This window comes from Falco naumanni, chromosome 14 (assembly GCF_017639655.2).
Source record: "Falco naumanni isolate bFalNau1 chromosome 14, bFalNau1.pat, whole genome shotgun sequence".
Lineage (NCBI taxonomy): Eukaryota > Metazoa > Chordata > Aves > Falconiformes > Falconidae > Falco > Falco naumanni.
The window spans coordinates 20,260,516-20,287,668 of record NC_054067.1 but is presented as its reverse complement, the minus strand read 5'-3'; the positions used below and the strand labels follow the sequence as shown (position 1 = coordinate 20,287,668).

Genomic DNA, 27,153 nt, shown 5'->3' with positions numbered 1-27,153 from the left:
TGCAGTCCCAAGTAACGCACCGTGGTAGTGGGCAGGCACGACACAATCTTGAGGCTACATGTTGTTCAGAAAGCAGAGACCACAGGAAATGATCCTTGGCAAAGGCGTTGTTTAATGTAGACGCTGGAGGAAGTTCAACGGAAAACATTTATCAGAAATTTCCGTCTAGAGAGGAGATATGCTGTTTTAAGGGAAAATGCAAATATTACTCAGCAGACCAAGGGCAAAGGAAATAGGAAATGGGCTAGAGAGTTCTCTGAAATAATCTGCCACTGAAACGTGAGAAAACATACTCGTGTGTTGGCAATTCTTTTATTTTAAAGCCTTCCACAACTCAAGATCCTTTTGCAGCATTGTGCCATTATCAGAAAGTTGGTTACTTCCAGTTGAAACTTCTTAAAGGTAGGATAAAAAGCTTAATTTTGTTCCTATCCTGACATATCATTTGCATGCTTATTATTTGAGCCTTTGGAATAACTCATAGAAAACCATGAGTTTATGACAGAAAGAAGACATCTTAGAAATGTCGTAACAGTTGACTTTGCTGCTTTTTACAGCTTGCAGAGAAACACCTATGATTCAGTCAAAGTCTTTTAGGAGTCTAGATAAAAGGGCAGAGTACACCTCTGCAAAGGGTGTCACCTCTGAGCCTGCCAGTGTTGGGACAAGGGGTGGAGCAGCCCTTTTGGTAGCAAACGCAGAGAAGAGGAAACATGCTCCTCATGCAGCGCTAAACCTCTGTGTGGGTACAAAAGAACATTGTGCTTTGAACTGTATTTTTAACCTTGAAATACTTGACTACACAGGCACTAAGTATCAAGAATGCCTTAATTACAAATAATAAAGCTGATTGTATGAATGAAGACAAAATATATGCTTATTAACATTTAATTATTGGTATTTTTATTGTAATATTATCAAATGAGCAGAACAGTAAGCCCTTATATAGGGAAATATAGTAAAAACCCCTGCCTGCAGCCATATCTTTTATTCTCTGCTTAAAACACAAAAAAACAAACCCCAAAACAAAAAAACCCAAAAAACAACACCCCACCCACTTTCTCAAAGGTAAAAATGAATGCTAGAAATCATAGCTGCTGCAATTAGAGTTGCATTATCTTTTGGTCTCTGGTATCCTTGAGTTTTTATTCAAGAGAACTTGTAGTAATGCCCTCAGTTTGACAGATGCTTTCCAAGCTTATCTGAAAACACAGTGGGAAAGAGAGAGAGAAGTACATTATATGGAATATTCGCACTGTTTAATTCCAGATACCAATATTATGAAATAAAATGCTCTAAATGCCTCAGCGGAAAAGAAAGGCTCCTCCAGAGGGTGATTTAGGGCAACTAAATTAGGCCCGTTGTTCTGAAGTGCACTCAAAAGGCTTATAAAGCTAGGCAAAGTGAATATGTCCTACAACGTCTGGTATCAAGAGTACATAAACACATTGCAAGCCAGGAAGAAGCAATGCGCTAGGAAAATAATCAGCATGATTGCAATCTTGCACTCAACTGGGTGCTTGTCTTTGTATACCTTCTCTCCTGTCTCCATTGTTCACTGTTCGTATCTTTGCTCTCACACTACCTTCTGGCTTAAACTACAGTACTATGTGTTCCTTACCACTTCCTTAACTTCTAACATAGATAAATAAGTGACTTCATCAAAAAGCATTCAAATAGATAGTGTACTCGGATGCCTAAATGCTTATAACATTTCTGAAGTAGGCTTTAATTTACTGTACGTGAATAAAGTGTATCTTTATAAAGCATTTCCTCAGTGAGGAAAAAACAGTTTAAAAGTATCTCATTCATAAAACTTGATAACATCAAAAATGCTAAAATGACCATGGCTGATGCAGATTAACGTGACAGTAAAATAGGAGGAATGCAACAGAATTTAAGAGCAGGGCACAAGTACAGAAGCAATTCAAACTTGTTTTGTTGGAAGAGAAAAGCACAAAGAAATTACATAGACTATTTGGGAGATGTGATCACATCATCAAGCATTAAAGATGTTCTCAGTAGCTTTGGTTTTATTTCTGTAAGTCATTTGCTTCACTTTGCAAGACTGGGAAGACTGAGAGGAGTTCCCTGAGTCGTATGGGCGGATCTCTGGGTGGGCACAGATTGTGCAGGGCATGGATGTGCCCTGCAGCCCTGAACCTGCCCATTGCACACACTGGGGGACTGACTGGAGTGTTATAGTACTGGCTTGTTTTCCAACATTCATTTGCAAAGAAACTTGAGTGCACAATCGAGCAGGGCACCGCAGTTTCCTCTCATGCAGAAGCAGGATGCAGCAGAGCATGCCTGGGGAGCAGCATGGGGAGTGCCTTAGGAACTTCTCTGAAGTGTAGACTCGGCCTTTATCGCCAGTGTATATCACAGCTCCACCACATCAGCTAATGAAAAGGATGTTGAAGTAACATTTATACTGCAATTTGTTTGTTGTTGCTGTTTTTAATTAATAAATAAGTCAAATGTCTTGGCAGGGAGGAAGGAGTTAAAAAAAGGGAGAATATATATACATATTTGAAGAAAATAATCCTTCCAAGTTACTTCCAAGTTTCATGACACTTGTATATAATCAGAGAGTTCTATCTTTTTTAAACACTGGATATCTTAAAGCTATGTAGGTAGTGATGACAGCTAACTATTCATATGCCTACATGAAGTGTGAGATCAGATTCAGATAAATTTCTCTAGCAGAGTTCATAACAAAAAAACCCCACCACCTTACTGGCAGTGTCAATACAAAGCACTAATCTTGCCTAATTTTCTTACGCAGTAGACCTGACCCCAGTTGGATCAGGTTTGGAGACTAAATTTGGGAATATCAAGGGGAGGAAGTTTGTAATCCTCTTCCTATAAATATTGCACAGATAACTGTAGGTTTAGGTTCAATTGTAAGAGCCACCAATCTGGTGGTTTATTTTTAAACAGTTCATTATTTCTACTATTTAATTGTTGGTAGATATATTGTGCCACCTACTGAAAAACAGCCAGTATATTATTGCTTTTTAGTCCTGCAATTAAGAAAAAGATTTAACTATTTTTGTTAAAATCTCAACTATCTCAGACTGCAACAAGAACATATCACCTTTACTCACACTTGGAGTTTTACTGTCAAAAACCTAACAAACAAAAAATACCTCTCAAAAATACTTAGCATAGAGCAAGATAATGCATCATGTTAAGTATCAGTTTCTGCAAGCACCATATTTAATAAAACTTCTGTATTCATACGAGCATACTCTGAGGCAGGAAAACAAGAACTAAGTAACTACCTGTCTAGCTCTTGGGTAACACCATTTTCCATTTGGAAACTGCCTGTTAACACAATTGGAGCCATGAAAAGCAAGATTCCTCAACATTCTGTCTGTTCTGATGAAACATAATCGATTTAAACCTTTATGGAGTCAAATATACTCTCTGTAAATATAAAGGGTCAAAATAGGCAGTGATGCTAGGATACGTGAAACAACCGAATCCACAGATGTCCATTTAGGAGAACAAGAAACAAGTTACTCTGGGGGCACAGAAAACGAGTAATCTCATAAGTGAATAAATAATAGTATACAATACACATATGTGATATACAGTTATTATAAAATTCCCAGTTAAACTCTTTTTACAATATGATTCTATCCTATACTCGTACTGAATAAAATACCTTAGAAGACATCATCCTATATTTGTCTTATAATGATATAGCTAAAGTATTTTTAAAAGTATTAAAGGGCACTAAATTGTCATGGCATCCTACACTTTATGCTGGACCAAACTGTGCAACACCTATTTTGCACAGCGTAGCAGTACCTACTTTGCCACAGACTATACAAGGATAAAGCAGTCCTTAGAGTAACTATGTGTTCAACAGCTATATTCAGAAGTTTGACACAATGAGTCTTCAAAACAACCAGATGAGGCAGGATTTAATTATTTGACTTCAATATAAAAAATTAAAATTGCATAATCCAAAGCGTGCAACATTTGAATGTTTTGCTCAGAAAAGGAACAGGATTGTCTGCTTTTTCTCTTATGAAAATATGAAGTCTTTACATCAAACTTGGTTTAGTACATGCTGGATAATTATCTTGTCAAATAATAAGACAGTGTCACTTTTGTTCCATTAGTGAACTGAGGTTACTTAAATTACAGGGCAAACGTCCAAGGAATAATAATATCTGGTAACACCATCCCTTGGAGGATTTTTGGTTTTCTTTTCCTCTCTCTCTCTCTCTCTCTCCATTGCATATGCAGTGTAGAATTTTTAGACAGAAAGGCCCCCAAATTTAGCCCACAGACTGAAGTGTGAATACCCAGAAGGGAAAATCAGCTCCACCAAAGTCTGTATGTCATATTATATTTACAACCAGATCCAACCATATGATGACTGGTATAACATAATCTAGATCAGGCTCACTGAACAAGGTCAATGGGATGGAAGAACTGGCATCCCTCTCACTTGCTCTTACTGAGGAATATATACATGTATCTGTTACAGCAGCAGATAGTCTGGCCAACACTGTCATTTCTCCCTGTATGCAAGATCCAACATAGCACCTTTTCTCAAACACTCTGGAGTGTATACTACAAATAACTCTGTACTATAAATAACCTGCAAAAATATGCACTAAAAAAATTTCAGTATCTTAAAGCAGCAGTTTGCCTAGATTTGATGAAACTCTAGGAATTCTTAAATATATGACATTCTCTGAACTGAGCAGTGGGCTAATTTTACTCTGTAACTCAACTTAAAGACAACCAGTGCTGGATCAGTATAAATAAAATAAGCAGATAAAGCATGATTAAAGATTACAGTATTTTTAAAGCCCTTTTAAAACTAATTTGTAAAGTAATAATATTCATAAATGAGTGGATTTGAAAGTCACTGAGAAAGGGATAAACTCCACTAACTGCAGCAATCCTGCAGATCCTGTTTCTCAGGGCAACCCTGGATTGTCAGAGTGTATTTCATGGGTCTTTGCAATTACATGTATAACAATTTTAAATCATGAAATCATTCAGGCTACAAGGGTCTTCTGGAAGTGCTAGCCCAGGCAGCCTAATCTTCCTGTTAAAGCAGCGTCAGCAATGGAATAATAGCTAAAATGAAATTTTAATAAAATAAGATATAGAGAGATGTATGAAAATAGCAGCAAAATGATGACATTGCAATAGATACTGTCAGATTTTCAATTAGCAACCTTTAAAAACAGCTGGCACACATTTACCAAAATTAGGGACAAGAATGTTTTCTCTAAAAAGTCTGAAGTCAATGTTTTTCCTCTTTATTTATACTTTTAAGAGCATAAGAATTGTTAAAGAGAACCAACAGTTTACCTGGTTTGCAGTCTTGCAGAGGAAAGCAATATGGTATCACACGGTTCAGACTGAGGTATGGAGACTTGTATCTCTTTGTGACTTATCTCAGACACATAAACAGTCTGGTTTACCAATACTGTAGAAAATACCCCATTTTAGATGCGGTCTGAAAAAGATTGATCAATGTGCCTAGTAGAGTGAGATGTTCTCCCTGTTCTTTGAACTACTTAGGTCATGTGTCTGGGAAAGCAAAACAGTTTATGACTCTCACAGGCAACCTGGTACAAGAGGATTTGGTGTAGCTTTACTGTCTGATACAGCTAGATAGAAAGGAACATCAATGCTCCCCGCCCCCATCCCCCCCTCCCCCCCAGCAAAATCCAAAGAGAAAAGCATACTGCAAAGCAAATAAGATTTAAGCTTTTAGTTCAAGGGATTTGAGTATCTTAACTTTATAAAAATGGTTTTTTAACAATCAGATACTCAAAACTTGTATATTATAATCCAATACTCTCTTTCAGTTCCAATTTTTGCTTTTTTTCACTGTGCCTACTGTTCATGCTGTCAACACTTCTCTGTTTCATTTTGGTGTATCAGCATTTGTAGAATTATAAAAAAAATGTACTGTATCAAAAAGCCTGAGACACAGAATCTTGTATAACAGCTTATATTACACTACATCATAATGGAAAAGAACATGTGACACCATTACCAACTTGCAAGAGCTGATGTAACACACGTTAAGTCTCTAGATACCAGGAGGATATTGAAGCTACTCATGTAACACAGCAAGCAAATTGTATGCTATTGTTTAGTGATAGTCAAAAATAATGGTTTACAGCATGCAAGATAGCTCGTTGCAGATAAATAATCTATGATGGCCAAGAACTTTTATACTTGTGAAGATATTTTATCAAGTAAATTGAAATACGATTAGATCCTATTTGAATTTCCATTCTTGTTTTGGAAGGCATAATGAAAAAGCGTCTTTTTAAAAAATAATAAATTTGTCCACATGCCACTTTTGAATGTTGATTTAATCTACTCGTCAATAAGTCACCAAAGTGCTTTTTCATTTTCAGTACATAACTATTCAGTGGGACTTCAGGTTAAACACTTTTGAATTCTCTGAGAGGTGAAAATCACGATGATATATCCATTTACTTCCTTTTCCCTAACAATGTAGTTAAACTAACTCATTTTTCTCAGCAATCCACTGTTTTTCATTCAGACTACAAAAATTCTTTCCCACCCCACTGGCTCCAAACCTTGTCATTCCGAATCACTCAGGACATCGCTCAACATGCCTGCCTGTAGTACTGTAATGTCTTTCTATTCACTGTCTTTCTCTGCTTACCCGGCTCATTCTCTGTATCAGTCTTGTACAATCTTTCCTCCTTTCTAGCAACTCCTCAAAGGCAACAGGCAGCTTGCAGAGGAGTAGAGGAGTAGAGAGCTGGGACAGAAACGTAACATTTTCTGCACACTTCCCAGTTTTACAAACTCCTAACGGTAGTAAACCATTTGGTATGACTGAAGTGAACAGAGACGCTGAGAGTGGCTGGCAATGAGTATCTCACTATGTGACAGTGTTAGGAAGAAAAAATGCTGTGAAGTTGAGCTGAGGTACAAAACACGTAAGAAAGGAATTCTACATAACCCTAGAAAATGTCTGGAGGCTTTTTCTGAAACACGGTTTTCAGTATTGTTTCAGAAATTTTGTTCTTTGCTGACAGCAATATTCCTACCATTTGGAGCGCAACATTTACTATTCATCTTTTACTCAGTTATTCTGAGTTATTATTATTCTGAGTTATTCTAAGTTGTTCATATTTGGTTGTTTATTCATCTTCTATGGATTACAGTCTTTCACTAAATGTTAAGTAAGAATTTGAATGTATAACTTAGTTTCCTAAGTACCTATCCAGTACAAAACCTCTATTAAAGGAAAAAAGAAAAAAAAAAAGACCAAAAAAACCCCTGCATGGTTTTGGAGAATAGTAGATCAAAGCTGCCTGTGAAAAGGAATGATGTCTTAATAAGAGAACTGGAATTGCTTTCCAAAGGCCAGTCTTAATTCTTTCTTAAAATTCATATATGGAAGTAAACTCAGGTCATGCTTCAAGTAAGTTATTTCAGCAATTAAGTTATGAAGTCTGAGTATTTATCTAAAAATACTAAACACGTGACCATAAAAAGCTTAAAACTGACTTATTTTAAATCCTAATGCATGACAGAGTATTATTTGAGATATTCAGAAAAAAGGGCCATGAAGATGAATGCAGTATTGCTGACAGTTTGACGACAGATATTTTGTAATATATCGACTTTAAAGAATTAATTTTTACTCTGACTTTGCTGCACGAGAAAAACTGTAAACAATCTGAGCTCTCTAACTATGCATAGTGCAAGAGCTCATTTATTTGGTCATAAACATTTTCAAGATTTACACATAAAGACATCATGTTAGAACTGGAAAACAGGAAATAAAACTACTATCTCCATTTCCATTCCTAGTAACAAATTCTTTTGCTAGCAGTGAGATCAAATACATAAAATGTGCATAATGTAACCTACTGAAGACACTAAATGATTTAACAGCAAGTTACGAACTTGGCTCTTTAATACTTATTCTCATGATAAAATTGTTTTAAGAGCTCTTTAGGAAGACTAAGGCTATTTATAATATAAAATATATTTAACTAGGCCTCTAGTGCTAATGCCATTCTTACAAGCAGTATTTTGATAAATAGTGTCTCCCTTTCAGTGGTTATGTACAGCAAAAACCTAAAACCCCAGCGTAAGGTATCATAAAGAAACAAGCTTCTAATCTATCCATTAAATAAAAGATTTCACTGTAACTACTGCATGAGTTTCTGCTCCTACTTTCACTTTTGTCCTAGTAGATGCTCCAATTAACAAAAGACAATCTGCGGTTTAAAAGAATGGTGTTCTATCGCTTTTTTTCATATTGTAAGTGTATGCAGAATTAAACTAATCTCCCACTGCTTTCCGTTGTCTGAAATTATTTTACATTCAAGCTTCTTTATGTATAGGTTCTTTCCACGGAGAATTTGGCTAGTATTATTAAAGTCAGGTTGATGCTGATGAAGTTTTACCAGTAAAGTGCCTCATCTCAGAATTTTGAAAATTTGTCTTAATATGTTACTCTGGATGATAAAGGACAGGGTCATTTGACAGCCTTAGATATTTGACTTCATTCATCAAAGTCAGATAAAAATTATAGTAAATGAAGAAGGGTAAAAATGTAGCTGTGTTTCCTTATTTACTAAAAGACCGAAGTAATCTATGTCATATGAAATTTAATTCCTCATTGTAATTTGTAATTCAGTAGCATGTTCATGAAGAAGGGAGATATTTAAGTCCTGTATTGCTTAACTAGATACTGAAAATTATTTTGCTGGTATCTGTTACTGAATTGCTGAAAGAGAATTAGCTTCCAAGAGGAATCAGTTGGAGGCCTTATTTGAAATTCTAAGAAATAAAGCCAGTCATTTAAGGAACCTATAAATTTTCCCTCCATATAATATCTCAGTAATGCTTGTTCAAAATGTATTTTGTTTGAAGAAGTATTTACTAGATAAGAAATAATAATTACATGTCTTTCATCTGTTTGGTTCATCTGCTTTTACAGTTAATTTCTCTTTCAGCATTTTAAATGACTGTCAGTACTCTTCATGCTGTAGGAAGCATTAAGTCAGAATAGCTTTATAAATGTTACAACTGTATTTTAAGAGGGGCCAATAGGGTTGTTATTATTATCATTATGTTGTAACAGCAAAAGAGCTAGCTTACGTTTAAATGGATGTATTCAGTTTAGAAAACTCACGGTTTGGAAACAACTTATTTTAATGTCTTTTTGAAGCATAACGCAGACCCAGGAAAAGGCAGCACGCTCATGAAACCATTACCACCTGTCCCATGGTTCCCCTCATCTCATTTGTGCCCTGCTCTGAGAGTTCATTATCATCACACAGAATTAATGTGCTCTGTTCTGCTGAACTCACAACACAATATGCTGAGCACAAAGCTCTGTGAACAGCTCATGGCTGAGCTAATGAATCCAGCCTTTCAGCTGTTCCAGTGTTTACGGTGTAAACACAACCCAACTGTCCCCTTGTCCTTGCTTTGGCAAAGGATGTTAAGCATCAACGCAACACTAACTTCTAAACCTCATCCTGCTCCTTGCAGATCTTTTTCCCCTAAAACCTACTCCTGCTTTTCTGTAAGCTGTCTGGGTTTCTGTACCTCCTCCAACCTGGCCTGTTTTTAAAAGCCAAACAGAAGTCTCTGTCTCAGTAGACCTTTGTGTTTTTTAAAGTCATTGTTCACAAGCTTGCTATCTCTGGAAGACTGTACAACAGTTTCCTGACAGCCTGTTTTGAAGAAGTTTCTCCTTTCTCCAATTTTTCTCTCAGCACCTTGGTAGATTTATTTCATAACTGATTACATTAGTGTTCAATTTAGACACTTCAAACCAAAAAAAAAATCATTAGAAAGACTTACTTTCAACCAAATCTTATACAACAAACATTATTACTGCATTGAAGGACAGTACAAACCTGGCAACAACTTCTTTACAAATTATTCTCCATCTAGCATTATACGCCTTTGAAATTGGAATGATTAACCTGAAACATGAGAACAGACTACTGTTTCTTTCTTGTCAGAGATATAATTTTTATAACTTAACTATAATAGTTTGGGGGGGAAACTGTTTTCCAAATGCAATATTTATCTATTTTACTTATATGAAGTTACTTCCAGAAAGTAAGACAAACTTTTGTATTTGTTCCAAATGCATTTGTATTATTTAAACAAACACTAATAGCTAGTTTATAATTTTTGTGTTTTAAAAAAACTCCAGTTAGATTTCACAGCATTTCCTATTTAGAGAATCACACAAGCCTCAAGATACTGTGTTTATAAACAAGGGTACAGTTATTAAGAAGCAGCATCTGCAGGTTATTGTACTGAAATGCACAGTGTAGCTGAAAATCTGTTTTTAACTGTCACTGGAATGAAACCAAGAGTACAGCTTGCCTCCTTGTGGCAAATACTATCAAATAGGTACAGAGGTGTCATTTATTTTTTTTCCCCATTTTATGTATGGTTTAGCGATCGGAAAATGAAGTGTCCACCTCTGGTCTTTTGCTTTGGAACATACTGGGCTAGTGACAGACTTTCTCCTTAACACTACTGACTGTGAAATATTTCAGTACTACAAACACTGCAGAATGACCTTGATGAAAACCAACTGAAAACCCAGGACCACTCATTCGTTGCATCCCCTAGAGGACTTTTGTCTACCGTTTCAGTCAGCTTCAACTTTGGAGAACATCCAGCTGCTATACCAGGAGGTGGGCAGTGCTGCAAATGGAGCTCCAGGAACCTCCAGTTCATAACATCCTTAAATAGAAAGGCCTTCACTGACAGATACAGACCCAGAGAAAGATGGTTTAAGATTTCTAGGATTATTAGTGCTGTTAGTGCTGTTATCAGGATTGGTAATGCTTCCTTCTGGTTTTCTTTGCATTCTCAGGATTGAAGGAATGGTAGTAAGGGCAAAATTCCTTTTATTCAGCCAGATATATCCCCAAAATAATCCCAGGTAATAACCTGTTCAAGGACAGAAAATCCATCATTTTTTGCTGATGTCTAACTTAAACAAAGCTATTTAGGAATACTTTTGTCTGGAAACAAGCATGGCAATGGACCCGTCCAAATCTCTCCTCACTATTACAAATTTGATGGGCTAAACGAATGCCAGACATAAGCCTACTAGATGAATGCCTACAGAAAATGCCAGTGACTGAGTGAAAATTATTTCTGAGAGCAAAAGAACTGTTCCCTGGACTACGTCTTTGTTTCTTTGTCACCCATCCCTCTTGGTATGCGGGGTGGGGGGAAGATATCAGTGTGTGGTGCATGGGAAAGGGCGAGTCAAGGAAGACTGGAGGAGTCCTGTGAGTACAGGGCTGCTAAAAGTCTGTATAAATATAAAAGCAAGAATGATAATCGGTTATGTTTGGAACCTTTAAGTATTTTTCGAATGAGATCCATATGAAAAGTTGAAAACACAAGTCTTGCAAGCCATGAGTTACAAGCCCAAGTCCCTTCTGAAAGATCTGTTAATCAGGAAAGCAACTAGGAGTATCATCCTGAAATCAGTTGAAATTGGATCTCTTTACAGCACAAAACAGATTAATGGTTTGCAGCAGCAGTTATTTCAAAACCCCTTCCTTAATTTCCATAAAGCAATTAATATTCTGAAAGAACGTTGTCTGGTATATTGGTGAAAATATAATTAACAAAATAAACACAGCATTTACATCAGTATTTGTTTTGATAAATAACAAAATGTACTGAGGACAATGTTTTTGGAATAAATTGTTATTTGTTTTTTTATGGATGGCAGGAGTTGGCCTAAAAGCTTGATTATCATTCAGGATTTTAATTACAGCCATAGCAACAAATGCTTGCAAATTCTAACAATAGCTGTTGAGGTTTTTAGTCTTAAACACACTTCCCTCATTGTAGGCATATATTTTTAAAGTATTTATTGTTTAAACAGCAATCCACCCTACCTTATAGTGCAGGACATCCCTCAGGAAGATCAATAAAATCTTAAACCTAAGGGGTTTGACCAAGGCTGACCAGGAGATAAACTACAGGTGATGCTCAGAACCAAAACAGTTTAGTATGAAAAACTAAATTAAATGTTAAAAAATATCATGGTAAAAATATTGCCTCTAAAATGCTATGTGTTTTAAGCTCCGTGGAGAATTAATGGCTTTCTACTCCTGAAAAGGATAGAAGCCTCTCTCCAACTTGTCCATGGCAAACCCACAGAACATTTCACAGTCACGTACTGTTTCCATGTCTTTTAAATGTCTTTTTTTTGTTGACATCCATAATGATCATAATTTTCAATACTGTTTGTTCTATAGTAAAACCTGCTGAAGTCTAATATTCTCCACTAAAAGTACATTAGTAATTAATTTTCTACCAGTTGATACATTTTAGCAGTGCTTAAAGCATTAATCTTTAGACTCAGCTGAAAGTCAATAAAAAATAGCAGGATTTCTCGTATTGGTACTCCAAGATATTTTGTTAGCCATCCTTCTATTTAGTTTGGTTTTGTTGGCTTGAACAATGTCAATGTAACTAGAAGACAAATTATAAATAACATTTCTGAAGTCAAGGAGGGAAGGATTTAAAAAATAAAGAAACCCCTGATATTTCCTTTGCTATGTTTTTTCAACTTAAATATGAAGCAATTTTTGCTTTCATATGTATTTTCCAGATTGTGCTTAGATCTTTATTCTTGATCTAATTATTTTTTGCCAGATTATGCATTTATAAAATGTACATGGCCTACACCCAGGAATCTCAGAACTACAAGTTCCTTTATTTATTTTTTTTAATAGAAGAATTTAACACCTTTTTTTTTTTTTTTTTTTTTGGGGGGGGGGGGGGGGCGTGTCGTTAAACCAATAGCACCGCACAGTGAAATCTGCCTTGAGTTTCTCTTTTCACTCCATAAATTTCAGTCTGAAATTAGACAGAAACATAAGACATTGATTTCCTTCTGTTCTTATAATATTTTTCATTTGCTTTACACCGACCTGCTTTAGAGTTCTCGTTTTATTCAAGTCTGTCTTCAAAGTACTGAGCAACTCCGTTGCAGGGTATGCCACTGTGAGAGCTACAGGATGGTCACTGGGGGCGAGGCCAAAGGTGTCCTCTTGCAGCGACCAAAAGCAGGTATCAGGAAAGCGTGCAAGAGCAGAGCAAGCACACAGCTCAACATCCCCAGAGCTGGAGACGGTTTCTTGTGTTTAGTAATCCTAGTGCTTCTCCCTCTGTAAACTTGTCCAATCTTTCTTTAAGCCCATGTTAACTTTTACCATCCCTAACACCCTGTGGTAGAAGTACTACAGTCTAACTCCTTCTCATATACAAACCCCACTTCCCTAGTTCTGAATCAGAACAGCACACAGTACTCAAGGCAAGTGAACCATGCATTCATTCCTTGGCATAATGTTTTCTCTATTTCTTTTCAAAGAATTTCTAATTACGTAGAAAATAATATTATTATTAATGTTACAGATTTTATCTTTTTTGCCATTTTTGTATTGTCATGGGATTATCATCATAACCCTGGATCTTGCCTCTGTGTAGTAATACACAACTCAGAGCCCATCACTTCATCAATGTGTAATTTGGTACTTCTCTGTATTGAATCCTATGTGCCATATTATTACCCCGTTACTGAGCTTGCTGACTTTTTGTTCAAATCTATAATTCTTCACCATTAGGCCCTGACTTTGCTATCCTGCTACTGAACATCATCAGGAAATGTTAACAACTTTTAATTCAAATCCTTCTCCCAATTGTTATAAATATGCTAGAGAGCAAAGGTCAAAGCACAAAGCCTTATGTAACTACTAATAATTTCCTCCAAGGTTAAAAATGACTCCAACCTCTTGTTTCCCATTTTAGCCAATTATTTATCCATTTATGTACTTTCCTTCTTATCCCATTGCTGTATAGTTTCCTTAAACCATTTGATGATGATCTTTGTCAAAAGCTTTTTAGGAATCTATGTAAACAAGAACATGCTTTCTGAATGCATCAAAAAACTTATGTGTATTTTGGGTCATAATTTCCCTTTTTTCCAAATACAGCAAATTTATTCATGTGTGTACTTATTCTGTTTTTGAAAGTAATTCTTCTGACAAAATCATGAAGTACATAGGCCTGTATTTCCCTGAATCTAAAAGGTCTCAATACGGCATGAAAAAAAAAAGCAGTCTAACTGTGCAATAGGGAGCAGAGAGTATGACAGATAAGCAGCAAAGTAGCGGACTGATTAATAAGCAGGATGCCTGCAGTCTAGTTATACACTGACACAGCTCTCTGTAAGAGTTTTCTGTTGTTAAATACAAGAGGTTGCGCAGACCAGGAAATATCCAGATGTGACACTTGGAAACAGAAAGCAGGAGCTGTAAACACATGGAATCAATAATTATTGGTGCTTGTGTGCATGCTTAATCTAAGGATAAATGAGTAATCAATCAGAAACTGAGATGTGCAATAGGTCATAGCAGGTAAGAGAACAGAGGAAATGAAGAGTTGTAGCCTGGCTTCTCTAGCTTATGAAAGGTAGGACTTGCAACACGGTTCATCAGTCACACTGTAATTATTGCTACCTCAGATTCAACATCAGATGAATGTATTTCCATGGCAAATCCAACCCTGAATCAGGTTCTACTGTTTCTTTAAACCTACCTAGTTTTTTCCTTGAAAAACTTTTTGGAAAAAAACTGACATATTTGAGCAAATGTTTTAATGATACTTAAAATACTGGCATCTAGACACTCTACAGGACTACCGAAAGAAAGAGTTGCAGGGAAGAATGCTATAATTCACTACCAAATGATTTTGGGAGCATCTTAGAATAGTCAAACAGACAAATGCAACTAGAAGTGTTTTTGTTCTGGGCTCTGTCAGAAAGCTGTGCTGCCCTCCGCTCCCTAGCTACAGGGTTCATATTTATTATTTCTTTTCCAGCTTTGTCCATTACTCTCTATTGACATTTCTATAAGCAGTCAACAGAAAGATTTTTTTCCCCTTTGTTAGGCATCTTTCCTAAATATCAATTAATATCAATTTCTATTTAGACTTTTTTTTTTTTTAAGAAATCACTGTCATTTACATTCTTACTCCAAAAAATACTATTGTATTTTAAAATGTCAACACTTTGCAAGAAATCACTGCTTTCTAATTAGATCATTTCTAAAATGTCAGTACTCATCAGTGCTTCATCAAATATGGACTGGTACAATTCTCACAGTTCTAAGTGCTAATGCTTTTAGTAGTATATGACTATCAAAGAAGTCCTTTGGTCATAGGAAAAGCTAATCTAGAAACACATTTAGAAATTGTCTCACATAATATTTTCTGGCTTGGAGGCATTCAAGCATACTCCCTTAAATCAAAAAAGTAAATAGGAATCAAGGACAACTCAGCTTCTTCTTTGACTTTCGTCTGGACAGGGCTAGGTTCTAATGCCTGAATTTTAGAGAAGATGGTGAGAGATGCTACCTTTGTTAAGATGAAGCTATTCCTGCTGAAATACAATACCTGCTTCTTCTAGTTACAATTTCTGTACCTTTCAGAGAGTTCTTACTCTATCATATATGTAAATGAAGTACAGCTTACGTATATAATTGAATTAACATGAAATTCTCAACAAATAAAAAACTACCTGTAGTCAGACTTCCGAATAGAACCCTTGGTAGAAATGCAAAGACGGCAAGTCAAATACTTGCTCTGAAGTACCTGAGGTTCTCACTCAAAGTGCTGTTTTCTCACATATCTGAAACTCAGGATTCCTTACCACACAGAAAGATGTCTGACATCTATCTACCCACATCCTACTATAACATTATGAACCCCTTTTATATTCTTTTCGTTTTAATTTAAAACATGTTCCTGAAGAAAAAAACCCTCCCTTTTATCATGCCGGTTTGCTAAGACTGTGATGTTTCTTTCACCATTTATTATTGAAATTTAATAGCCTACAGATGCATCATAATGAACAGTAGCTATATACAATCTATCTTCAGGCTGTCCTGCAAGGTGACACAAAGTCTTTACTTTTAAGTTGTATAAAATTGTCTTTCTTACTGAGCTGTAAGGTATAAAATAGTTCATGTTTTGGCAGCTTATTTAACATGCTTTGCTAACTTCACAGGCAGTTTTGTCTTTGGCCATAAAGCAGTGTAACTGGAGTCAACTAGTCCCACAAGGAAGAAAATAACAGAAATAATGATACAAAAAATAGTAAAAATGCATACACTATAAAAAGACAGAGAAGAAGCACTATTTTGTAAACAAATAAATAAATAATCATTTCAAGTTTATGCTTCACTTTTCCTCCTGCAACAGCTCTATCATTCAATGTAATTTGCTGAACGCTCTTGTTATTCTAAGCCACATACCATGGCTGTGTCACAATTTTCCTGTCTAATTAAATAGAAGCAGCTTTCTGACTCATATCCAAAGAGGCATTGCAGCCTTGTTAATACACTCTCACGTGCGCACATGTTGGAAAGGCTTTCGCTCTGAAATAGCCTTTTATCTATTCTCACGTGGCTAAGCACCTCACACCTATGTCTGCATTTCTTTTTTGAGAATTCCCCTTTAACCCTTAGTTCTATATTTCATATAGTCTTGAAAAGCAATCCTGAACATTTTCTTTCATGGGAAGTTTTGTATTCTGTATATGACTTAAACTGGAGATTTAAGATTTTGCTGGGGAAAACAAACAAACAACTTGACCAGAAAAAGCAGCCTATAGCTAAATTAATCTGGAAAACTGTTTCTGTTGTGCAAGAGGCAGTATTAAAGAAAATGCTTCTTTAAAGTAGGAGATAAATGTGGAGCCATCTCCATCAGATAAACAGTATATGAAAGGATATCAGTAAGAAGTAGTATACTAAGCCACAAAATATTAGACTTAAATGTTCAGACCTGTAATTACGCTTCATGATAAAAAAGGTTTGCTCAAAACTCTTAAAATCTAAGTATTCAAGTAGCCTGTGTATCTTGATTTTCTCTCTAGTAATATCTCAGGGTTTATGAGGATTTTCTCTGAATGTTTAATGTAAATATAACAATAGGTTTTATTTAAAAAGGTATTCCTATGCATCTGTTCTTGAAGTTGTAATGGTTTCATTGTATACACAGTACAGTGATTACTGCAAAAATATGACCAGAAAAGGGGGGGAAATAAATGAAAAAAAAACACTTTAATTTTATTACTGGAGATAGTTCATTTTACACAATGAATATTTAGGAAGATCAATGAAAAATAATGTGTAGTCCATTTACTGTTTTAAAACTGAAGTTCCCTACACATTTAAAATACTGCTTTGTATACAACGTCAATATTTTGGAACAGCTGAGTAGCTTTCATTATACACTGAAGAGGCCAAGACTTTCAAACTGCCTGTTTTTTTAATCTTTCGTCCAGGAAGGAAGAATCTGGTATTCACAACACACCAAACATAACATCTGTGCTTGTAGGTACAGTGCCCAGAAACATTCTCATTAAAAAACAGACCAGAATAGAAAAAGCAGTATTTGTGCCTGCTTTTCATACAAAACTAAGTGGTTAAAGCATTCCCCCCAGGTGTGATGACCTGTTCTGTGCTGCTTTTATCCTGATGCAAAGCCATCTTCCTAGGGAAGGCTTGTATATAACCAGATTAGAAACTGCTCTGGGGAAAACATCACCAGCGTTGCTGTAGCTAGATCAATGCACAATCAAGTGTATTAAATGGACAAGGAAAGAAGCAAGGCTTCCTGCAGTCATGGTGCTTATCTGGGAGAGGTGATGGACCTTTTCCACATTTATCTTATGATTGCTTAATAAAATACAGATTCTTGGAGAGCAGATAGGAACCTACAGAACACTTCCAAGACAATTCTCCTGTCCACTGAATCAAGGAATTACACTTTTCAACTACATACCTACTCTGGCCCAATATTGCTTATTTTTGGTAGCAGAACTGTTTTAATTGGAAGGTATCTGAGACCAAATCTAATCACGTACAGTACTTTTGTAGGAGAGGAGAACTTAAGAATTCCAATTGATAACCAACTCAAGGCTGTGACTAATTACTTACAGTCTTACATGATGTGTCCAAGAAAACAGCCTAACATGTTAGCCAGCATGAGGAAAGAGCTCCCCTGGTAAAACTCCCTCTTAGGTAGCACTCCATGTGTATGAAAGGTGCACTTCGCAGTCCAAATAATATTTAAGAGGAATAGACTTTATCTGAAATGAGGCTGATAACAGCTTCCAAGGAGCTGCCTGCTTCATAGAAAAATGAGACAAAACAGCAAGGATTGTTCACTAACTGTACTCTAAATTCACAAAGTGAGATGGAATGGCAGTTAGAAGGTGTGGTGTTTTTTTTTTTTTTTTTTTCAAATATAATGATGGTTCCTAGCTTCAGGAAACTTTGAACATAACAGATAAAATGATCAATCTGCAAAGAATATGTTGACTTTTCTCAGATAATAAACTCTTTTCCAAATTTTTTTTTTTTTAAACTAAGAATCAATGTATCATACAAGAGGACTGAATCAAAGTTCTAACATGGTAGATTCACACAAATATAACAGGAAAAACCAGATCAGATTGCAAAGCTTAACTTCAATTTGCATCTTTTGTGCAATTTCCACTTAAAAATCACAGTTTCATTGAACAAATTAAGATTTACTCATTAAGTACCATCAGGTATGAGAAACTTGGGAAATAACTGAGACTATTATGAAAAAAGAGAAAGAAATAATATGCAATCTTTCATATTAGTTAGCATCAGTGTTCAAATCCCTCTGCAGCCATTGTCATACATTATGCAAGTGTTATAATGAACTTGTATACAAATGTTAATTAGAAATTTCTTGGAAGTTTTAAGAACAGGAAGTATCAAGTGAGCTCTTACAAACCACATGTCCTTTTCCTAGCATGACTTACTGACTATTTATTCAAATACAGCTACAGAAGAATCCCCAATATGGATCAAATTTGGATCGCCCTGCTCATGCACTGAAGACTAAAGTTCAGATGTAACTTAAACTGTTACATACAGTTATATTAGGCTCTATATGTGGCTGATACACCTTAAAATAGTTTTATATAGTTTTCCAAATGTCCATGCCAATCTGTTAGGAAATACCTTTGGTAGTACCTGTTTACCACATTCTGTTTACCATGAAAAGCTAACTTATGGGAAGCATGACTAACAAAAGTAATTTAGAACTAACTGTGCTCGGTAACGTCACGGTCACCGTAGAGAAAGATGGCTAACTCAGCAATATGCTGGACTTATCACTAACAGCTCTATGCTAACTCAAATACGGATTTATTCCTATTTACTAAAGTCAAATACAAACATTCTTCCAACTCAGATTACCAAACTATGTCAGCATGACTTTACTTGTCAATACTTTGCATAGATCAGCACTTCTCACATTCTTGTATAACTGTCCATTTTAACATTTGCCTTGGTCTCATCTGATTTCTTTACTATGCAAGGAAAAACATTCCTTTTGAGTAGTCCCATGAGTGCTAATTACTTGCTTAACTAATTTCAGTAAAGATAGGAGTCGGATATCTACCAGATCCAAAGTCTTGTCCACAATTAATTAAGCCTATGGAAGAGATATTAAAAGCTGTGCTACTGGCTAAATGTTCTCAGCAGTCTATATCCATGTATGTTCGCTGTCCCCACTATCACTGGTACACCAACCATCATCACCGTGAAAAGAAAGAGCTTCAGGTATATCTAAAAAGGCTTTTATTTCCTAGGCTTCTTTTGTTTATAGGTGGGGTGTTTGGTTTTTTTTTTTAAACAAAGGCCAAAACTAATCAAAGAGACTACAAATCCCAATATATATCTCTGCATCTTACTCACTAAAGTGAAGAATTTAGAACATGGAGATGGGAAGCAACTCAGGAAGCACGAAGCTTCCTGTTGCACATTTGCAGCACATGCCAGTCACTGTTCCAACCCTTTATGTCATAGTAGTATACTTAGGAAATTGGTGTCTGCCTGCTGGGTAATCTGGCCTATAGTAATAAGAAAGCTTTGCAGTTGACACTTGCTTACATTGTAGAAAAAAAAAATATCCTTAAATAACAATAAGAAAGAATATTTCTGAGTATATAAATTAACTTAATATTTCAATTCCAATCACAAAATCACAAAAAACCTTATAGATCATGTCTACATTTAGATGTAAAAATATTTACAAAGAAAGCAATGAACACAAAGAATAACATACATTTCCATTAAATTTCAAAGCACTGCGTGCCACAAGTTTTAGCATGTTCTCTGTTTTTAAACACATTTTCTCATACAGAGAAACAGTGTTTTGAACCATGTCCTTCAGAGAAATCTAAATTAACAGATCAACGGATGTGTTGTTAATACCTAACATGTTAACATAGAATCATCAGCCCAACCAAACCCAAGGGACTTCTATAGACTACATGGAGAGAAAAAAAAGCAGATTTCATTATTTGTGATTTTAAACAATGGGTGTGTATGTCTGAATTAAAATATTGCTGTATTATTTCCATCTGCTTATATACTGTATATATTCCTTCACAGACACACTTAATTCACTGGAACAATTCTACTTGGCTTCAGTGATTTTATAATTTGTCGTAACCACCTCACTAGCTGTTGAGGAGACAGACTTCTTCCTCATATTGCCAAAACAATCCTATGAAATATGGTTTGGTTTAATTAAAGTATAATTAATGCCTCAAATTTTAATTATTTCTGCTGTGATCTGGAAATGAAAATATTCTTCTGCCAGAATAATACGTTTAATATGAAATGGACACGCTTAGTATTAATATCTGCTCTTTATCAAGTTCAGTAATGAGTTCTTTTCATTGAACAGGCAGCATTTGGAAAAAAAAAACCCACCCAAACCAAAACCTACAGCTTTTCTGCCCGTCAGAATATAAATGGAGTTGCTGAAAATGGAACTTAATTCATTTTACATGGCTTGTAAAAATAAAACTGAAATCTGTTTTTTTGAATGCTAAAGGCTATCTTTTAGATTTTCCTTTTTATCTAGTGATGTGACTTGGAAAAAATATTTCATGGTTAACAGGCATGGAATGTTGAGTGACATGTTGACATCAAAATATTTTTGCTGAATGAACTTGTTTTAAATTATAATTCTTTTTTGGAGGGATGTGAGAAGGGAAAATTCACCAATGAATTAAATCCAGAGCACTTCTTTCTCTTTAGAGTAGTGATCCCATGTCAGGTTACTTAGAAAATACAGTGGAAATATTTATTACACAAATTGTTAAGTGAACTCATAATTTGGCTGTAAGACACCATCATTGTCAAATATAACATGGTTAACATATGGTTTGCTACTGATGAGCAGAATTTAACAGCTGACAAAATACTGGAGCCAGGGAGGTGGGGAAAAACCCCAGTTCAGTCAGTGTTTACCAGTTTACCATTAGAGAAGCTTATATTTTTCCCTTTCTGAGCTTGTTAAATATTGTTCATTTAGAAAGAAAAAACCTATACCTTTCAAACACATAAATAAAATAAATTTTAATAGCCAGTCACAGAAATGTAAGATTCTAAAAAAAAAAAAAAAAAAATATAAAATCTAAGATCTCATAATGGCACCACCAGTTATCTGCTGGTGTGCTGCTTTTGAAGATTCATGGAGTTTGAGTGGTGCGTAATCCTTTCACAATATAACAACATGAGACATAGTTCTAGCTCGAGTAGTTAATTCAGCGTTTTTTACTGGCCAAAATTCATGGCTCAAAATTAATTTTGTGAATGGGAAAAATATGGTATTTCTACCAGTTAGAATGAATATGGAATATATAAAGGATTTATAACACACAGTCTCCTCTGTACTAAATCAATGATATAAAACCCCCTGTGTGCTATTGTTACCACCACCTTCCTTTCTTTCTTCTCATGCCTTTGTTTCTGTTTATGCCTCCTTGGGATTCCTTCATTTACTCCCAGAGGATAAGGCTTAACAATTAGAGCTAAAATGAATTCAAACAGTGACTGTAAACATTAATTCTCCCCAGGTTCAGAATGAAATACCAATATATGTAAAAAAACCTTACACATTCAGAAAAACAGAACTACAAACATATGCAGTGACATGTGCCTTAAAATGAACAGTAGAGTTATTTTATATTCTGAAATATTTTTAATTTTTGAAGACAGAAAAACATCTTAAATGGTAGTAGCAGCATCATTAATAACCTGGCAAATTAAATTATCAAATGCTAAATATTAAAATTTTTCACAAATGCAACAAATACGAACCTAACACAGCCCAGCAGTAATCTGTATTAAACCCAGATTACCTACTGTCTTTAATAAGAACTTTTCCTATAGGTACTGAATAAATGTGAGAATTGCAAAAATAATTGAAATATTCTCGGACATTTGGTTTAAAACTTGAATTTGTTCACACAATGAAATGCAAATATTACATGGAGACATATTCCATCTGCCTTAGTGTGCAAATGGAAAGTTTTTCTCACCTTGCTCTCCTCCTAAAACTGCTATTGCACCTGAAAATCTTCACTATGTCAGAGCGGGCTCAGATCCCCAGCAGTGAAGCAGCAAAATGCAGGTTCATTGCTCCAAAGCTGAGGAGCGGGGGCCTGTATGGTAAGGAATGGGAACATGCTGAGTGTGAAGCCAAAAATGACACTGAGATAGTCCCAGTGCAAAGTAAGAAGCAATTACTGTTTTTCAGTAAGCCTCCCCAGCTCTCGGAGTCACCAACATAACTGCATGCAAAGATAGCGGCTATATCAATTCGGCTTTACAGCGCTCTCATAGGCCGCCTTTCACAGGGTTATTTTGCTGTCCCAAACAACCTCAGCCTCTGTGAACCTGATGACTTTTCCCGTGTCTAAAACTGTGTCCAGAGAACACCAGAACTCAGCACTACTTTCATGGTTACATGGAAAGGCGAGTGATTGCATGGAAGACACATCTAACACAGGAGACTGCATTTAGAAGTTGTTTTGCTCATCCCCAATGCAGAGGGAAAGACCTTTGCTCTCTGTCCATTATTGAGATGTCCTGCACTTTCAAGCTGTACAGCTACAAATCTCCCAGACAAAACACTACATGCTGTGCCCTGGGTATAGGATGAGAATTACTGAAACTGCTATAGAATCTTAAATAGCAAATTTTAAATGATAAAATAACTGTCGTTATACATGCATTCAATTATGAAAGGTGCTAGATTTGGCAGCCTTGCATTGGCTCCTATGAGACAAGAAGTCCATTTATTTTGCCATGTGTTATTCTATATTATAAACCTCCCTAATATGAAAGACCTCTCTCTTAAGAAAGGCTAAGAAAAGACAGACTTACCAAGGACTGTCACTCTCCTTTAGATCCCCAGCTGCCTGATGGAGCAATGAAGATCCATGCATCCAGTTTCCTAGCAAGCACAAACAAAATTTGTGGTAGTGTCTTGTAGTTGGTGGGTGAGCCACTTCAACTATGTAGTAAACAGCCGATTTTGAAAATGATTAAAAAAAGGAAATAAAAACTCTGAAAGAATGACTGATCTAAGCAATGCAATTTAGAACATGCCAGCCCTTGGCTTCTAATTTTGCTGCTTTATTTAGTGTAAGAAGCCTTCCTGGGTCAGCTGGAGGTTCCCTTGATATTAGGTAACTCTGATCAGCTGCTGCTGAGCCCCTCACTTTCAGCATCAATGCAGCAGCATGGTAGCAGTATCCCTCATAGCACTGGGACCCCACAGGGGCTTGCCAAATCCAGAGCAGCTTTCAGTAGGCTCAAAATCCTGCAGTGACAAAGGTGAATTAACTCCTCTGCTTACCACTGTTTCAGTAGAGCTAAGGTATAGCTCTATACCTTAGAGGTATGTAAAATTCTATTTTCATAATATCTTCCAAAGAATGATTTCAGAAAAAAGAAAAGAACTATTGAACTTTTTTGCAGATTTTGCTTCCTGCAGAATGAAGGATATAAAACTAAGACTACATCTGCTCCTCAATAACTCAGAGAAAATATTACAATTTTGATGAGTGCTCATCACTAAGGTTTTTAGCTTCCAAATAGCAGAAGTAAATTGAGAAAGAAATTCAGGTAGAATTCAAGTTTCATTTGTTCAAAAGTGTTTAAAAGTGTGAAATCCAATGAAATTTCCTATCCCTTCTACTATTGGATACCTTCATATCAAAAGTCAAGGTTTTATTTTAATTTCTTCTAAACAGTACATGCAATCAAACAGAAATTCTGCCAGTAATCCAATACATAACTTAGTAGTCTCTCCCAATACATAACCTAGCAGTCTCTCAGCCTTTAAGCAGTAATCTTGTACTAGGTTTGAAAGTTAAATTCCCAGAACTACTCCTCCACACACAGATAAGCCACGAATTTACGTTAAAATATTGAAGTTTATATATATATATAAACATATATGAAAACATAAATATTTCAGCTTGATAGATGTAGAACAGGAAAGTCAAATGATTGAAAAAAGGTAGAATCTTACTGGTAACTCAGTTGACTCCTCTTTTACTGTTGTATTATGGATGAACCATAAAAAACAATGTCATGAGAGGTGGCATTTTATTAAACGGTGCCAATATTAACTAGATCATGAGACAAACAACAAAGGAATTTGTGTAAATATGAACCAAACCTTGTTCATATCATACCACTGAATGAAAAAAAAAAAATCCAAGCAAAAAAAAAAAAAAAAAAAATTTCTTGCTGGCAGCAATAACATCTTATTGGAAGCTTTGATGCTTGTGGCAAATCGTATCAGTCGTCATTAATTAGAATGTCAGTTTTGCATTATTTGACACGCATTTCTAGTTGGGGCTTATTTTCACTGCACAGTTTGACAAGTGTATCACAGTACAAGTATTTCAAAACCAAGAAACAGTTTAGGAAGCAGTCACAGAGAGATGCAGAGCAGTAAGGGATTTGGGATAACTGCTTCACACAGAAGTCTGGAAAGTAGAATGCCAAAATAGATACAAATATTTCCAGAGCAAGAACAAGCATGCATACAGAAAGTGGTCCTTAAGATGTGGAAACCTGGGATATGAGCACAAGTCACGTAATTCATTCTGTGATTTTTCAGTTTTCTTTGTGGCCAGCACTGTGCTTATTTGTGAAATAAAAGCAAGAAAGAGCAGATGATACTGTGAACTGTAGATGTTAAAAATTGTCTGGACTGAGGATACCTCACTAAAACCAGCTGGCTAGATTTAATAAACATAACGCAGTAGTAAAGGGGTGGCCAACATGCAGCCCTTAAGATGCATGTAACTCACAGCACATCTCCCATCCCAGCCTGGCACCCTGGAGACGGGTGCAGCTCTGAGGCTGGTCTGCTGGGCAATCTGCACCTCCTGCTGCGAGAAGCGACTGAGCTAACACTGGCTGCTGAGGCCATTACTGCTGTGTTACCCTGAAGTCTGTGCTAATTTTATACCACAGTGGGACTACTGCTATTATTTCTCAATGCTGAACAAATTATCCCCTCCAACTGACTAATAAGGTGGTGTTGGTTAGTCATAGGAGGGTTTGGGAAGGCAGGCTGTAGATCAGCTTGTTTGCTCTGAAGCCAGCCTAAAGATCTCCTTTTACTTTGAACTGAAGATTTGCAGTACCTGGTCTGAGGACAACTGGATTCCAGTCTTGACTTCAATTCCTTAAGGACAGCACTGCCCAGACTCATCCAGATCATTATTCTCAATGCAGGAGAAATGAAGATGACAGCATCCTAAATTCAGAGGCTATTCTAGAACAAAATGCATAATCACCCTTCTAACTTAAAATGTCTGAACTGCCTCCACTCACGATAAAATACCCAATAGTTTAACTGAGATGATGAAAATTCAGTATTGAGAGTGTATTCATTTACCTTTACAAAGGAAAAGCTTTTTTTTTTTTTCCTCTTGTTTTTTGTTGGGTTTGTGGTTTTTTTTCTCTCAGATAGCTGTTCATATTCTCAAGCCACAACCTATTTTTGAAAGGGCCTGCTGAACTGTTTCAGGACAGAACATTTAATACCCTCTAAGGTTGCCTTCACCATTCAACTGTGGATGAACTGGCAGGAGGTTCAGTAATACAGTGTTAGATAATAGGTTGCCGTGGCAACATTTCTGCCTGCTGCCAAATTTTGGAGCTCAAGTTTGAAAGCTGATCTCAAACCAAGGTCTTTTCCAAAAAAATCTCTAAGCTCTTATTAAAAAAAAAACAAACACACAACCATATTCCTCTCAAAAAAATTCCATCCCATGTAAAAGAATGCAGTCCTTTCTCCATCATTTACTTCCAGTGCTGTTACCCCAGCTCTTCTGACTGCAGTATTGGCTTCTCTTATATTAAAATGCTATATTTCCACTATGGATTCGCCTGCCTATAAATCAAGCATGCAGTATTTATATACTTCTATACAAGCAGTAGAAGATACAAATGCCATTTCTTAAGCAAGTAGCAGAGTTTAAAAAGCACTTCTTTTCCTGCAGGTGTTCAAAGCACATTTATTCACTGCCCTGTGCAGTCACCTGCGAACCTTAGCAGAATTAAAATAGAAATTTCCCAATAAGTAATTTTTCAGTTTCCTGGAAGTTTGGAAAAAGCAGTAGAAATGGTTGCCTTAATTTTATGGAATGTAGGGTAGTGTGAAAAAACTCTAGACCTATCAGGTTTTATGAATATAGGAGAGAAGGCAGTAATGAGTTAAATTTATAAAAGGCTTTGAATGTCATTCACAAACTGCAGCAATGGCACAATTCTAGCATTACATTCCAACTGTTAGAGCATTTGAATTTGGGTTTCCTTCTCCCAGCTCTAAGTTCTCAAACAGATAATATAAATTTAAACTGCATTGCAATGAAAAATACCCCAATTATCTGCAACAACTCAAAAACCCTATACAGAGAAAGAATGACAGGTGATAGAGTACATAAGGACATTTTTTTTTTCTTAAGAATGTCAATCTCTTTCCGCTTGGTCTTCAAAAAGGGCCCACATTTGGAAACAGCTAAAAATAAGAGATGCAGTTTAACAATCACTGGCACATCATATAAGAAAGCTCATCATCTCCAAAACCCCTCTCTGTGATGGATATGCCTATGGATTTTCTCAGACTGTTCACTGTCAAGCAAATGCAAATATTCCTACATCAAATGGCAAGGCATCTGCA

The 27,153-nt window shown here is 36.0% G+C and overlaps 1 protein-coding gene across 3 annotated transcripts in view; it reads left to right on the top strand.

Annotated features, from left to right (window-relative positions):
- Positions 1 to 239: 239 nt before the first annotated feature.
- The window catches only part of KLHL4 (kelch like family member 4), a 94,039-nt gene continuing 67,125 nt past the window's right edge, over positions 240 to 27,153 (top strand). For 2 of the 3 annotated variants that reach the window (XM_040614510.1, XM_040614511.1), the window contains exon 1: positions 240 to 402. The gene's annotated coding sequence lies outside the window, so the exon portion shown is untranslated. The remainder of the gene's footprint in view (positions 403 to 27,153) is intronic. The other variant, XM_040614513.1, reaches the window with a different exon arrangement.